The 14727-nt window shown below is 52.6% G+C and overlaps 1 protein-coding gene and 1 pseudogene across 1 annotated transcript in view; both read left to right on the top strand.

The window, feature by feature from the left end:
- On the top strand, window positions 1-12956 carry LOC132248246 (zinc finger protein 436-like; annotated as a pseudogene).
- The window catches only part of LOC102564300 (zinc finger protein 420), a 295266-nt gene continuing 280553 nt past the window's right edge, over window positions 15-14727 (top strand). Inside the window, exon 1 of the mRNA XM_059721176.1 lies at window positions 15-19. The gene's annotated coding sequence lies outside the window, so the exon portion shown is untranslated. The remainder of the gene's footprint in view (window positions 20-14727) is intronic.

Here is a 14727-nt window from a genome sequence, read left to right as displayed (position 1 = left end):
TGGTCTGGCCCCAGGTGCGGTGCGGTGCGGTGCGGGGGTCGGGGGCGCTCCGAGGAGACGATGCCCGGCGGGAGCAGCCCAGCCTCGGCGGCAGCAGCCCGGCCAGGGCGGCAGTGCGGGGCGATGGAAACGGCGCCGGGGCCCGGGGCCCGGCCCCCCCGCGCCCCCCGCCAGCGGCCCGCGCCCCCCCCGCGCCCAGGTGAGGTCCAGCACGGGGGCCACGCTCCTGCCCCGCGGGCTGCGGGCTTCCCACGCACATGGCTGGGGCAGGACAGGGATGCCTGGGCGGGCAGCTCCGGGGCGGACACCCCATCTCTCTCCCTGAGCGGCGCCCGGCTCGGACACGCGGCGTCTTCCGTGGGCCTGTCGTGCTGCCACGGTCGCAGCCCGTGCCGTCCTGCACGTCCCAGCCGCCAGCGCTCGCTGCCCGTCCTCGTCCCCTGAGCCCGTGTGCCCAACACGGGGCTGGTGCACCTCAAGGGGGAGGAGACGTGCCTAACCCAGGCCTGTGTGCTGCTGCAGACTCCCCTGACCCGGAGCAGACCTGGCAGCTGTCCGCAGACGAAAGCTGCTCAGGCTGGTGGCCCAGGCGAGGCTCGATCCCCGGGGCAGGGAGGGGGCGGTGGGTCTCCACTCTCCAGCAGCGTGAGCACCGTCCCGCGGTGCAGAAATCTCCCTTCCACAACATGGTGGTGGGGTCAGTGCTCCACAGATCAGCAGTTCTTGTTCTCCTGGTGCCCCTGCAATCGTTTCACAGCCCAGGAGCAGACCGACCTTGCATTTCCCCTCCCCTGCCCTTAGCATGTGGATCTGACACAGCCCCAGCATCGCTCGAGCTGCTTTCCCAGGAGCGATGTCCCTGCAGGCTCTGTCGTGGTGCTGCGATCACCTCCCCACGCTGGGACAGAGTTACCGGGGCTCATCTCCAGCCTCATGCCTGTGGAGGTGTGTTAGCAAGAGCTGCGGGATTCTGCGTCTTCCTTCTCCCCCTCTTTCACACACTGAGGCCTCCGTCTTTTCAGTCCCAGGCAATTGCAGGAGACTCGCAGGGCTTTCCCCGTGCCAGCAGCACCAGGGCTCACGTGTGCACTCCCTTCCCCACGCGCAGGTGCTGGGACCCTGCAGAGAGCTGAGCAGCAGCCTGCTGAGGAGGGGCCGGTGATCCTGGAGCTGCAGAGGACGTGTGCAGGGAGCCTGGAGGAGAGGAGCTCCCTCACCCCTGAGCCAGGCCAAGTGCAGAAGGAGCAGGGCAGGCCTCCAAAGCAGGAGGAGAGCTCGGAGGTGAGCAGGGCACCCGGTTCACTTGTGGTGGGGAGTACAGGTGGGGCAGAGCGCAGGAGGAGCCCGGGGTGCTGTAAGGAATTTGGGGAGCAGAGAGACCTGAAGAGCATGAAGGCTGCAGCCCTAGCTACATTGGCAGGAGCTCCCCCCCGAGTGCAGATACCAGGGGTGCTGGCACGGGCAGGCCGGGTTACAGTGCGTGGAGCCGGGGCTCCCTGCCTCTAAACATGCTGCCCAGGCTGCCTCAAAGGACCGAGCAAATAGATCGCAATGAGCTGGGCTAAGGGTGACACATGAACTCCTGTGTCCACACCTGCATCCACGTCACATATCAGCGGAAGACTGGGGAGTTGTGTCCCCTTACCTGTCATGGCTAAGATTGCAATTCGTGGTAGTACCCAGTGATTGCAGGCTGGGCTGTGGGGCCGGGAGCAGCTGGCCTAGGAGACACTGATGGTGCAACGCTTGTGCCTGCAGCTCCGGGAGGTGTTTGAGGACGTGGCGGTGTATTTCACAAGGAAGGAGTGGGAGCTGCTGGACGATGAAGACAAGGTGCTTTACCAGGACCAGATGCTGAAGAATTACCAAGCCCTCGTTTCCCTGGGTAAAGCTCTGGGTCTTGTTTCCACTGGAGATATGTGAACTGTGCAGTTTTGTAGTCATCTCCCTGTTCCAACAGTCTCATCCTCATGAACTGTTGGCTGGAGGTTTAAATCCCCTTCCTCCCCACTGCCCTGTCAGTGGTCAGGCCTCCCTCACATTTCAGACTGAGATCTCCTCCTTCATTTGCTCCAGCCGCCTTCACCTGTGCCTTCCCCGTTCTTGTGACTCCTGGTTCTTCCACATGCAGCAGTTTCTTGGCAACATGATCTCCTTTTGCCTTCTCAGCACGTTCACACCAACTCCAGGTCATTGGACACGAATGCACTAAGAGCTGTTCATTGGGGGAGGATTCTGACTTCCTCCCTGTCTGGCCTAGCGAGTCCTCTCCAGACACATTTAACAATCCTAGCATGCTCCATTCTGTGATACCTATGTCCCCTTTCTCCTGTAGTTACGACATGGCACAAGACATAGTTAGTCTTACCAGCCTCTGCTGCTCCAACAGTGGGATGCTGCATTTCTTCACCTGCTCCTCTAGTGACATGTACACGAGATGTAACCCAGGTTTGTGTGCCAAGAGGTCCCTGGAAGCTCCTGTCCACATCCCACCCTAACATCCGTAGACGGGGGACTCTGTCTTTGTTGGGTTTTTTTTTCAACCTGTGCTCTCCAGCTCCCTCTGCCCCTCTCAGAAGTTTTCTTGTGCTCTTCCTAAAATCCCTCTGCTGATCGGATGCCCATCATTGTGATGACAAGAAGTGGGCTAGCTGCAGGACCTAGTGAGAACCAGTTTTCATTCCCAGAGGATGTCTAATGAAGGGGTTGTACTGTCTTGTGCGCGGGGTTGAGGTACTGAGCTTTTACTAGGTCAGTTTGCTTTTCCGATGCTTTCTATCCCCTGCCTTTGCCCAGAGGATTTCCTGTGGGAAGTGCTTCTGTGTTTTGTCCTGCTCGGCAAAGACCATCTCGACCATTTCTATGTTATGGCCTTTCCCATGCTGTGAAATGTCTCTTTCGGCCTTCTTTTGTCCATATCCACGACTCCCAGGAACTTGGTGTTCAGCCCTGCAGTACTTGCCAGCCTGTGCCCTCCTCACCCCTCCTGGGATGATCTTCCCAATCAATGGCATGATTGCTGAGTCGCAGCTACACTTATTATGGAATCATCCGTTCCTTTCCCTGGTGATGATGAATTACTCTCTCTCCCAGAAAAAGTCTTAGTGTCAGTCCCTTATCAAGTATGCTTTTCACTGCTGTAAGTCTTTTCACTAAGCTCATTTTCACTTTTCCTGGAATTTCACTGATAAGATGAATGTTATCCAACCATATGTGTGTCCAATACCTCATCTTTTTGGTACCTTGAAAACAGTGAAAGCTTTGTTTTTGCTCCCCAGTACATCAGATTTCACAGAAGTTAGGGTTGGAAGAGATCTCAGGAAATCATGAAGTCCGACCCCCTGCCCTGGGCAGGAAAGAGCACCGGGGTCAGATGATCCCAGCCAGGTGCTTGTCCAGTTTCCTCTGGACCTCCAAGGTAGGGGAGACCCCCAGCTCCCTTGAAGCCCATTCCAGATTCTGGCCACCCTTATCATAAAGAGTTCTTCCTGCCGTCTAATTTAACTCTGCTCTTCATCAAATTGTGGCTGTTGTTTCTAGTTACTCCAAGGGGTGCCCTGCTAAACAGAGTATCCCCTATTCCTGCTGCCCCCCTCCAGTGAATTTGTAGATGGTCGGCCTCTTGCGGAGGCTGGAGAGATCCAGGTCTCTCAATCTCTCCTTGTAGGGTTTTGCCTGCAGGCCCGTAACCATATAAGTAGCCCTCCTCTGGACCTGTGAAGTACAGTACTCCAACTGCAGCCTGAACAGTGCCGCATAGAGGGGAAGTATCATCTCTCTAGATCTGTTCATGGTGCACATGCCACTGTGTGATATAGTGCAGTTAGCTTAATTGATCGCTTCGTCACATTAAGAAGTCAAGTTCATCTTGGAGTCAAGTAGGACTCTGAGATCCCTTTCCACTGCTGTGCTGGTTACAAAGTCATCTCCCAGTCTGTAAGCCTGTTGGAGATTCCTTCTCCCTAGGTACAGTAATATGCTTTTATCTTTGTTAACCTGCATCCTACTCTGTTCTGCCCAAATTTCCAACCTGTCCATGTCCCCCTGAATCCGTTCCCTGCGCACCAGTGTGTTTACTTTGCTCCATAATTTGGTGTTGTCCATGAATCTGGAGAGAGTGCTCTCCACACCCTCATCCAAGTCACTGATGAAGATATCGAACAGCACTGGCCGAAGGACTGAACCTTGGGGGACTGCACTGCCCACACCTTTCCAAGTCAATACCGACCCGTCCCCCACCGATCTCTGGGTGCGTCCCACAAGCCAATTTGCCACCCAGCTGCCCATGTAATTCTACGTCACAGCTGCTTGGTTTACGTATGAGAATGGGATGAGACACTGTAGTTGAAGGCCTTTTTAAAATCCACGTAAATGATATCTACCTCAACTGCTGCATCTAATCATTTTTTGACATAGCTGTAAAAAGAAACAGGGTCAGTCAGGCAGGATCCACCTGCTATGTATCCGTGCTGGTTACCCTTCAGCATTATTTTTTCTGCTGGGCTCTCAAAAATGTGATCCTTAATAATTTTTTCACAGTTTTTCCCAAGGATAGAGGTGAGAGTAACCAGCCTGTAGTTACCCAGATCCTTCTTCCTCCCAGGCTTGAAAATAGGGACCATATTGGCCCTTTTGCAGTCCTCTGGGACCTATTGTGAGCACCACAAGTGCCCAAACAGTCGTGCCAGTGGTTCAGCTGTGAGACAGGCCAATTCCTTCAGCACCCTTGGAGGAAGATCCTCTGGGCCTGCTGACTTAAACACGTCCAACCCCTCCCAAGTGTCCCTTCACTAGGTTGGTGCTAACTGTTCGTGAGCTGGTGTCCCTCCTGTGCCTCTCATGCATCTTCTTACCTGTCCCTGGTGACTCTGTCAGTTTAATGCCCTTTCTAAATCGGGAGTAATTGGTACTTTGTTTCCTGTGAGCATTCTTCATCCACCTGGGTGACAAGGGCTGCTATCTCTTGAAGGCTTGTCCCTGCAGTGCCTTCTTTCATCTTAAATGCCCATCCTCCCTTGTCCATCAAGACCCTAGTAGACACCTTGAGTTCATTGGATCCATTGCCCAAATCCCGGCTGGATTCTGCATCCTGTACCCAGTCACAAATGCTCTTTAACCACTGCCCAAACAGGATATCAAGGTCCCACACCTGACTTAATCTGCAGCATCCAGCAAGGACAGTTGGAGTTCTGGGTCTGTGATGATGAGGACATTGGGGAAATCTCAAGGTCAGAGGACCTCCTTCCAGGTGAGTTGTGGCTGTCCCCCCCACCCGACTTCGCTGTCAGTAAAGCTATGTGCCCCCCCCACACCATGTCAGGGTGTACGCAGTGTCAGGAGCCCTCAAAATCTCTTATCGGTGCACTGCTGAGGAGTATGGGTGTGAGGGTATGTGGTTTGTGGGGGGTTATGTGTGGATGTATATATATGGGACGTGGGGAAGGGTGTGGGGTTATGTGTGGATGTGTGTGAGTGGGTATGGGTGGTTTGTGGGGATGTGTGGGTGAGCTTGGGGTTTGTTGGGGGCTGTGGGTGGTGTGTGTGTGCGTGTAGCAGTGGATGGGGCTTCCCCCAGAGGCTTGTATGTGTGAGCGTTAGGGGGTCTAGGGGAGGGTGTGGGTAGGTGTGGGCTTTGTCGGGTGTATGATTGGTGGTTGGTATGGTTATGGGGTTTGTGTGGCAGGGTTTGAGGGTATGTGGGGTGTGCATGGGAGCTCCTGCATGAGCCCAACTGAGCCAGTCAGCCCATGTCCCCACCCCGCAACAGCCCAGAGTCTGCATGCCCTGTGACACTGCTCCGCCACTGCCAGCATCTCATAGCCCCAGCATGGCCTGCGCCAGCTCCACTCAGGCTTGACACATTCAATCACCCCTGGGCATGCAGCATGGGTAGGGCAGCTCCTTCTGCCTGCTGCCCCCAGCCTCATGGTAGCACTAGGGACCAGTGCTTGCAGCCTTGACCCCATGTGCCCTGTGCTAGCTCTGGGCTTGCCCTTCCAGTGTGAGCAGCACCGGTAGCAGCTGGGCAGAAACTGTTGCTGGTTATGGGGAAAAAATGGACCCTCCCCCTTGCTCCTGCTGCTGGGCAATTTCTAGTGCAGCTATCTGCGACTCACCACTCTCCCCAGTGGCTTGCGCACTGCTGCCTCTGGGCTGCCCTGCGAATGGTCTGCACTGTCACTGCTGCCACACAGGTCAGCCCAGAGACGGAGACAGAGACCACACCAAAAACTGCCCAGCAGAGGTGAGTGGGAGGAGCTGATTTCCCCCCCACAACAAGCAGCATTATTTTTTCTGATGCAGCTGCTGCTGCTGCTGTTCGGCCTGGAGGGGCAAGCCTGCAAGCCGTGCTGGGGCCTTGGCTTAGCAGCAGAGGCACAGGAGAGAAGCTGCTGCTCAGTGTGGAGTAAAAGTGGCCTCTCCGTGCTCCTTCCCTCTCCTGGCACTTGGTCGTGCATCCACCTGGAGCCCATGCGGGGCTGCCCTGCATCTGGTCTGCGTTGCCACTGCTGCCCCGCTGGGCAGCTCAGAGACGGTGGTGATGGTAGAAACTCAGGGCCACCCAGCTCAGGCTCCAGACAACTATACCTGGAAGCACTGGTGTCAGGTGGGGCTGCTTTTGCCCCGTGCTAGGCTGCGGTTTCTCTCCCATGCTGCCACTGCTCAGCCCGGGCAAGCCAGCCTGGAGCTGGCAGGGTGCGCACGGGGTCATGTCTGTGCACACTAGTACCAGCTGTTACCACGTGGCTGCAGACAGCCAGAAAGAGCTGCAGCCACCTGGACTGCCTAGAAAGGCTGTGGATCCATCCCAGCCTCACTTTATGCCCAGCGGGAGCAGGATGTGCCACAGCTAGGCAGCACGTTGGCCAGGTGGGACCAAGGAACGTCCTGTAGGCTAGACAGGCTGTATTTTGCCCACCCCTGCTGTAATGTGTCCGGGCAGGTGTTGTTCCCACTCTCTGAAATTGAACAGTATGGAAACAAGCAACTGATCCCTTATCCTTCTAATGACAGATGTTAAGGGACAGTCAGGTTTGTTGTCTTGATTTTCAGCCCAGATACAGTTTCCGTGGGCTGCCACGATCTTAAGTTGCCATCTTCACTCAGCTATGTGAGAGTTAATGCTGCAGCCCAGAGTAGCCACCCTCTCCCAGGGTATTATGGGATTTGTAGTCCCCCATTGAAATCGGCATGGTATACACAGCTTGTGTGTAGCCATTCCTGTGGGACAAGAAAGAAGCTGAGGCTGTCCCTGGCTGCTTCTGGTCAGGTTGACCTGGATCCCAGGAAGAGTTTCATCCTGATCTCAGGCTGCATTAAGTGGCCCCATGGCAGTGGTGGGATTCAAAAGCTTTCACGGTGTGGCAGAAAGTGAATCCCCCATGGTTTGCACTAGAATTGTCCCGTTATCAGATTTGCCCATCACTTTGGGGTTTGCTCATTTCTTAGGGGTATGTCTCTAGGGTCTTTGTAATTCTATCAATGTGCTGTTTGTGTTACTTGTGTTTCTGTATGGAGCTGTATCTCTCGCTTCTGCAAGTCCTCTCCCCCAGTGGAGCTATCTTGCAGGACTCGGTTTCAATGGAACTGGGTTCCTCCAGCCACCCAATCAGTGAAATGTATACACATACACACATAGATTAACATGACACACTTGACCTGACTGGGTTGATCAGCATGTACAGGCTGACACCCTCATATGCCAGGAATCGGTTCATTAAGGTTACAATGAACTCCAGTCACACACAAGCACACAGGTGAACAGAATACCTCTGAATCCGGCTGGGTGTCCAACTGACACCCTCATGGGCCAGCATCCAGTTCATCAGGGCACATCTGAACTAACCTTGGTCAGCCTATATAGGCTGATCCCCTTTGTCTCAAACTTGGCACGTCCCAGTCTTTTGCCCTAACTGTCCTAGTAGTGGTATCCTCTTGATGAACGGGCCCCACAGTATTTGGGGGCTTTACAGGGATCTCTGGCTTAGGTAAAAGAAGCGTTGCTGCAGAGCAAGTGGGGAAGCAGAAATAGAGAAGGAAAAATACATGTGGTTACCACCTGTTAGACTATACAAGTTATTTATTGCCAAGTATATGAAACTTATGATGGTACTAGTAGTAATCAATATGCAAAGGAAAACACAAAAAGAATTACAATATTACCCTGGTTTAATTGTGTATCTGGGGAAACCTAGCTCAAGCTTAACTAAAAAATTCAGGTTCAGAAAAATGTGACTAGAGAGAAAAAGAAAGAGCGAGAGAAAAAGAAAGTGAGAGCTGGGATCTCACCACTCCAAGGCATTCGGGTGTTTTGTTGGGAGCTAAAGTTCCCAGCACGATCGTTGAAGGTTAAACAGGTGAAGGAAAGAGACAATCTTTCTCTCCCGTTTCTCGAGAACAGCAGCGGATGGTGTCAGAGAGATTTCTCTTTCTTGAAGCACACTGTTTTCTGCTTTACAGCTTTCTTATACCCTTAGTCCAGCCTCTTCAATGTATTCCTTTAATTGTGTAAATCAAGAGGGTCCCAAGCTGTTACTGACAGGGAAAATCCTGTTGTATAAACAGTTTCAATTTAAATGAATTGCCTTTTTCAGTGACAAGGAGTTATCTGGTTTGGAACATCTGAAGAAACTGATTAAAAACCTGGAAATACATAAAGTTTTAAGAAGTAACCAGCCAACTAGGAGCCAGCTTGAAGTTATTATGAATATAGAAGATATACTGGAAGGGCCTCTCAGATGGCCTAGGTGTGCTTGCACTGTGAAGTCAGCATTGGTGTTGTGTATTTTACCTGCTGTGAATAAGCCTCAGCTTAGCATGACTTTAAGTCTTTTTAACAGACTTAAGGGGATTGATTACTTGGAGTGTTCATAAACTTTGTGGGGAGGACTTACACCAGTCATCCCAGGAAAAGTATGACAGCATGTATGGTCAGGGCTCCAATGGGCTGGGCGCTGTGATGAACCCTGAACCATTGTTCAAATGTTGCCCATACTCCCTCTGACTCAGTCTCTTGCCTCAGCATTCCCTAAGCCGGCGACCAAGTTTTAGTCAATCAAGTTTAGGTAGGCCTTCCATAGTGGGACCGGGGAATGTACGGCCTGAGATGCCAATTAAACTTTTCTTCTGGTTAGGGGTGTGTGTGTGTGTGTGTGTGTGTGTTAGGGGAGAGGGGGATGATGGAAAAAGTCCTTTGTAAGCTTATCAAGCTGGGCTCCCTCAGGAACACAGAGCTGACAGGTAACACCCTTTGCTGTTTCCTCTCCGTGGCCTTCAGTGTCATGAAGCCTGAGACTCGGCACAGAGTCCTGGTTCAAGTTCATGCCAAGGCCTTAGCCCCTTTGAAGACCCTGTGAAATGGATGCCGTCTGGGACCAGTGAGTAGAGGAAAGGTCCATGGGTGCATTCCCTGCAAAAGACCTTTTCCCTGGAAGCAGGCAGGAAGCCCAGCCTTGCTCCTCTCAGAAGAGAGCAACACATCTCTACGTCCTCCCCTCATCCTCAGCCCAATAGAGCATGAGGCTATTTAGGCACTGCCCTAATGCACGTGTCCCATGTCTGCTTGTCCCAGCAGGGCCTGAGGTGATTATATGGACAGCTGGGACAGATACCCTGAGAGTCTCGGTCTGAACTGCACCGAGTAGGGAACATTAGCCCAGCACAGGGACCTGCCCCACCCTTGCCTCCAGCACTTGGGGTTTTGGCAGGAAGACCTTGTTTTCTTGAGAGAACACAATGCCAAAGTCCAGGCCTGCTCTGAGGCCCATCCCAGTAGAAGGAATAGCAGTGTTTGCCCTTTGCCAGCAGGGTAGAAACTAATCTGTAGTTTCTCTTCCCCATGCAGGAGATGCCTGCCTGCTGAGCAGAGCTGAGGAGCAGCCACCTGTGGAAGGGTCTGCAGACCTGGAGCCAGCACAGACTTCCCCAGGAAGTTTGGGTGAGATGGACTCCCTGGGACCTGAGAAGGAGCCATGGCACGAGAGTCAAGGGAGGTCCCAAAAGCGGAAGGAGAATGTAGCCATGAGCCAGGTATCATCTCGAGTTGGGCATCAGGGTGGAGAAGGGGCAGAACCTAGAAAGAGCCCTGGGTGCAGGCAAGAATTGGTGGAGCTGAAAGACCTTAAGAGCCACTGGAAAGATGCACTGCATGCAAGCAAAGGCAGTGGGGAGGGCCTCGGAGGGAAGCAGCAGCTCACTTCCAAGCACGGGCAGAGCTCAGCCCTAGCTGAAGGTCAGGAAAACGTTTCAGTGCCCATCACTCCTGGCTCTTCACAAGATAAGGTAGACTGGGGAGAAGTCCCATGTATGCACCACGTTTGGGAAGAGCTTCCCCTGCCTCTGCCCTGGTTGCTAACTGCCAGACCCATTGTGGAGAGCTACCCCACCGCTTCACCCAATGGGGGAAGAGCTTTGTGCGCCCCACAGACCTGGTGAAGTACCTACATGTGCAGAGGGGGAAGTGTCAGGCACAGCTGTGGCAAGAGTGGAAAGACCTCCACCCCTTTTTTCTCCCTGCTTCCAGGACGGGTGCATCCCCCTAGGGGGGAAGACACACCACTGCACTGAGTGCTGGAAGAACTTCAGCTGCTTGCAAGACCTGTCCCAGCACGAGTGTGTGTGGCTCCACTGCACCAAGTGTGGGGACAGATTCAGGCAGCTCTCCGACCTGGCAAGGCACTGGTTAGTACACACAAGGGAGAAGCCACACCAGTGCTCAGAGTGTGGGAAGATCTTCACTTACTTCTCCAGCCTGGCTAGGCACCAGCGCATCCATACAGGGGAGAAGCCACATCAGTGCTCAGAGTGTGGGAAGAGCTTCGCTCACTCCTCCAGCCTGTCTCAGCACCAGCGCATCCATACAGGGGAGAAGCCACATCAGTGCTCAGAGTGTGGGAAGAGCTTCACTTACCCCTCCCAGCTAGCTCTGCACCAGCGTATCCACACGGGGGAAAAGCCACATCAATGCTCAGAGTGTGGGAAGAGCTTCAGTTATTCCTCCAGGCTGGCTGAGCACAAGCATGTCCATACGGGGGAGAAGCCACATCAGTGTTCAGAGTGTGGGAAGAGCTTCAGTTACTCCTCTGAGCTGGCTCGGCACCAGCGTATCCACACGGGGGAGAAGCCACATCAGTGCTCAGAGTGTGGGAAGAGCTTTGCTCAGTCCTCCAGCCTGGCTCAGCACCGGCGTATCCACACAGGGGAGAAGCCACATCAGTGCTCAGAGTGTGGGAAGAGCTTCACTCAGTCCTCCACCCTGGCTCAGCACCGGCGTATCCACATAGGGGAGAAGCCATATCAGTGCTCAGAGTGTGGGAAGAGCTTCTGTCTGTCCTCACATGTGGCTTGGCACCAGCATATCAACACAGGAGAGAAGCCACATCAGTGCTCAGAGTATGGGAAGAGCTTCCCTCACTCATCAGGCTTCGATTAGCACCATCGTATCCACACAGAGAAGAAGCTACGTCAGTGCTCAGATTGTGGGGAGAGCTTCACTTACCTCTCCCAGCTGGCTATGCACCAGTGTATCCACACAGGGGAGAAGCCAAATCAGTGCTCAGAGTGTGGGAAGAGTTTCCCTCACTCATTGGGCCTAGATTAGCACCATCGTGTCCACGCAGAGAAGAAGCAACATAAGTGCTCAGAGTGTGGGAAGAACTTCACTCGGTCCCCTCACCTAACGAAACACAGCCTGATGCACACGGGGAAGAAACCATATTGGTGCTCGGAGTGTGGGAAAATCTTCATCCTATCCTATACCCTGGCGCAGCCCCAGGTTACCAACATGGGTTAGCAGTTATATCAGCGCTCATAGTGTGGGAAGAGCTTCACTCACTCCTCCAGCTGGGCTCTGCACGATCTTATTCACATGAGGGCGAAGACATAATAGTGCTCAGTGTGGGAAGAGCTTCATCTAATCCTCCAGCTGTCCTGGCACCAGCATATCCACACACCAGAAACCACATCCGTGCTCGGAGAGTGGGAAATGTTTCTTCCACTCCTCCAAACTGGCCCAGCACCAGTGCATCCCTATCCAGGAGTGTCCATAATTCTGCCAGCAATACAGAAAGGGTTTGGGGATTTATACCGGCTCAGCACCCACCGGGGTCTGCATCCAGGGAAGCAGTGTCAGACCCGGGGACTGCAGCAACAATTCACTCTTTGTTCAGCCTTTCTAGGGCACTGCAAATCCCAGGTTTGATGTGGATGAAGGGTTAAAAGGAAACACCTCAGTCAGAGGCCAGCACAGATACTGGGGGAACCTGTGAGGAGATTGTGGCAGAATCCCATCTCTGTCTCTCCCCAAACACCTCCATCTGACAACTGGGTTCCCATGGTAACTGCAGAGGGCAAACACCTGTGGTCCCATCTGCTTCAGGTAACCCCGAGTTGTAACCTGAGCTGGATGCATTCCTCAGGCAGGGGGAAACCTGCTCCCTTTGCCTACGAGATTGGCATCACATACCTGGGTGTGGGGCTTAAGCTCGCTATTGTTCTAAGCAATGGCAACATGACTGGGATGGGGCTAGAGACCCCACGAGTCTGCCTGGCAACCAATGATGCATCTCAAATTGTTTGTCTGGCACCCAACAGTTGCTGGCCTTCATTGGATCAGGTAAATGAGGTCATAAAGTCTATATAAGTTATGGACTGCTCAGGAGAAGGGGCAGTAGCCATGATGAGAACTCGGAGAGAAGCTGGACCTTCTGAAACTCACTCGCTGTCTTGATACTCAGGTTCGATGAATTATTTGTCTCCAGAGGGAATCTCCAGCTGCCTCTGGATGATACTTGTGAGTAAGCTACTTGAGAGTGAACTAGATATATAGGTTGTAGTAACAGATGTGTAATCAAAGGCTACCATGCCACTGTTTGCTCTGTGGGATTTCTTTGATTTTGCTCTACTCTGTATCCTATTGCAATGCTACTGCTTTTAACCAATAAAGTTTTTAGTACCTAGTGTGGCAGACTTACTGGGAGAGGGTCTAGATTATGCCTTGGGGTCCCTTTGGTCCAGTTGACTGAGGGAGACTACTATTTGTGCTTCAAACTAAGGGAAGCACCCCAAGTCCTTGAAATGGGTCAAGTACCCGTCTGCTATACGGACTGTACCTTTAAGGGGCCTGCGTTGGAATGGTATAGTTTTTCCCCAATGCCCTGTAGATGCGGCTTGTTGGTGTGTGTGGCCCTCCCTGCAAGCTGTGAACATGTGTGTCTGTGTTTCCTGTTGAATCCGGTTTCCTAATGCATACTGTTTATCATCCCACTGGTCTCTGCTGAATGCTGACTCGAGGACAACCCCAGGGGCATGGAGGTCTGAGTAAGTACCCCATCCCTGAACCCAATGGCCCAGGGTAAACACTATCGTTACAGTGGACAATAAGTTGGATATGAATCAACAGTGTGCCCTTGTTGACAGCCAGCACAGTTTTCTCGTGGGTAGGTTGTGTCTGCCTAACCTCATCTCCTATGACCAAGTTAGTCACCGCCTGGATAAGGGAGAGGAGGTCGTTGTCATTTCCTTGGACTTTAGGAAGTCCTTTCACTTGGTGTCCCAAGAGACTCTGAAGGTAAAACTAGGGGACTATGGGCTCAAGAAGTCAACAGTCAGATGGGTGGGAAACTGGCTGTGGGGTCAGACCCAGAAAGTAATGATAGACGGATCTGTGGTGACCTGGTGGAAGGTATCCAGTTGGATCCCCCAGGGTTCAGTACTTGGACCAGTGCTTTTCAGTAACTTCATCAATGATCTGGATATGGGGGTGAAAAGCACATTGGCAAAGTTTGCTGATGATACTAAGCTGTGAGTAATGGTGGTCATGCTTCAGGGTAGGCTGACAATGCAGGAGGACCTAGACAGAATAGTTCGATGGGCAGACCAGAACCAGATGCTGTTTATCCCTGAGAAGTGTGAAGTGCTCTGTCTGCGAAGGAAAAATTCACAACAAACTTAGAGGCTCTGTGGTCCTATGCTAGCTAGCACCACGTCTGAAAGGGGCTGGGGGCCATTACTGACCATAAAATGAATATGAGGCACCAGTGTGATGCTACAGTTAGCAGAGCAAACAATATGTTGGCATGCATCAACCCTTGCATCTCAAGCAAAACTAAGGAAGTGATTCTCCTGCTCTATTTGACCGCAGCAGTCTTTCCTGCCCAGAGTAGGAGGGCTGGACCCAATGATGTCATGTGGTCCCTTCCAGCCCTAAACTTCTGTGAATCTATATATCATAAATATATAATTTAATAATATATATAAAGCTCAAATGCACACAAATCAGGAAAAATATTAAAATATGTTATTTTGGTTGTTGACTTAGTATATCACTTCTTATTTTTCTGGTTTCAAGATGGCAAACCCCTTCCCAAAGGGGTACTTCTAGGGGTCAGAGGAGGGACTTCCAGTGCCAAAGGTCAGAGGTTAGAAGCAGGACTGCTGATCTGAAGTTAGCGAGTAAGTGGGGCGGGGGGCACCCTTGCATCCCTCAAAAGCTCACCAAAACTTGTGAAGCGGCCCTCCACCTGGAATAATTGCCCACACCTTTGTTACAGGATGGTTTCAGGTTGGATGTAAGGAATAACTTCACAGTAATGTTAACCACAATCAGGAACAGGTTTCCCAGGGAGGAGGTGCAGTCCCCAACCTTGGAAGACATTTGATCTCAGCAGTAATCATGCCCAGAGCAGGGGGTTGGACCCAAGGATGTTTCGAGGTCCCTTCCAGCCCTTC

This window comes from Alligator mississippiensis, chromosome 2, assembly GCF_030867095.1.
Source record: "Alligator mississippiensis isolate rAllMis1 chromosome 2, rAllMis1, whole genome shotgun sequence".
NCBI lineage: Eukaryota > Metazoa > Chordata > Crocodylia > Alligatoridae > Alligator > Alligator mississippiensis.
The sequence above is the reverse complement of the archived record's forward strand: the minus strand, read 5'-3'. Positions and strand labels throughout refer to the sequence as shown.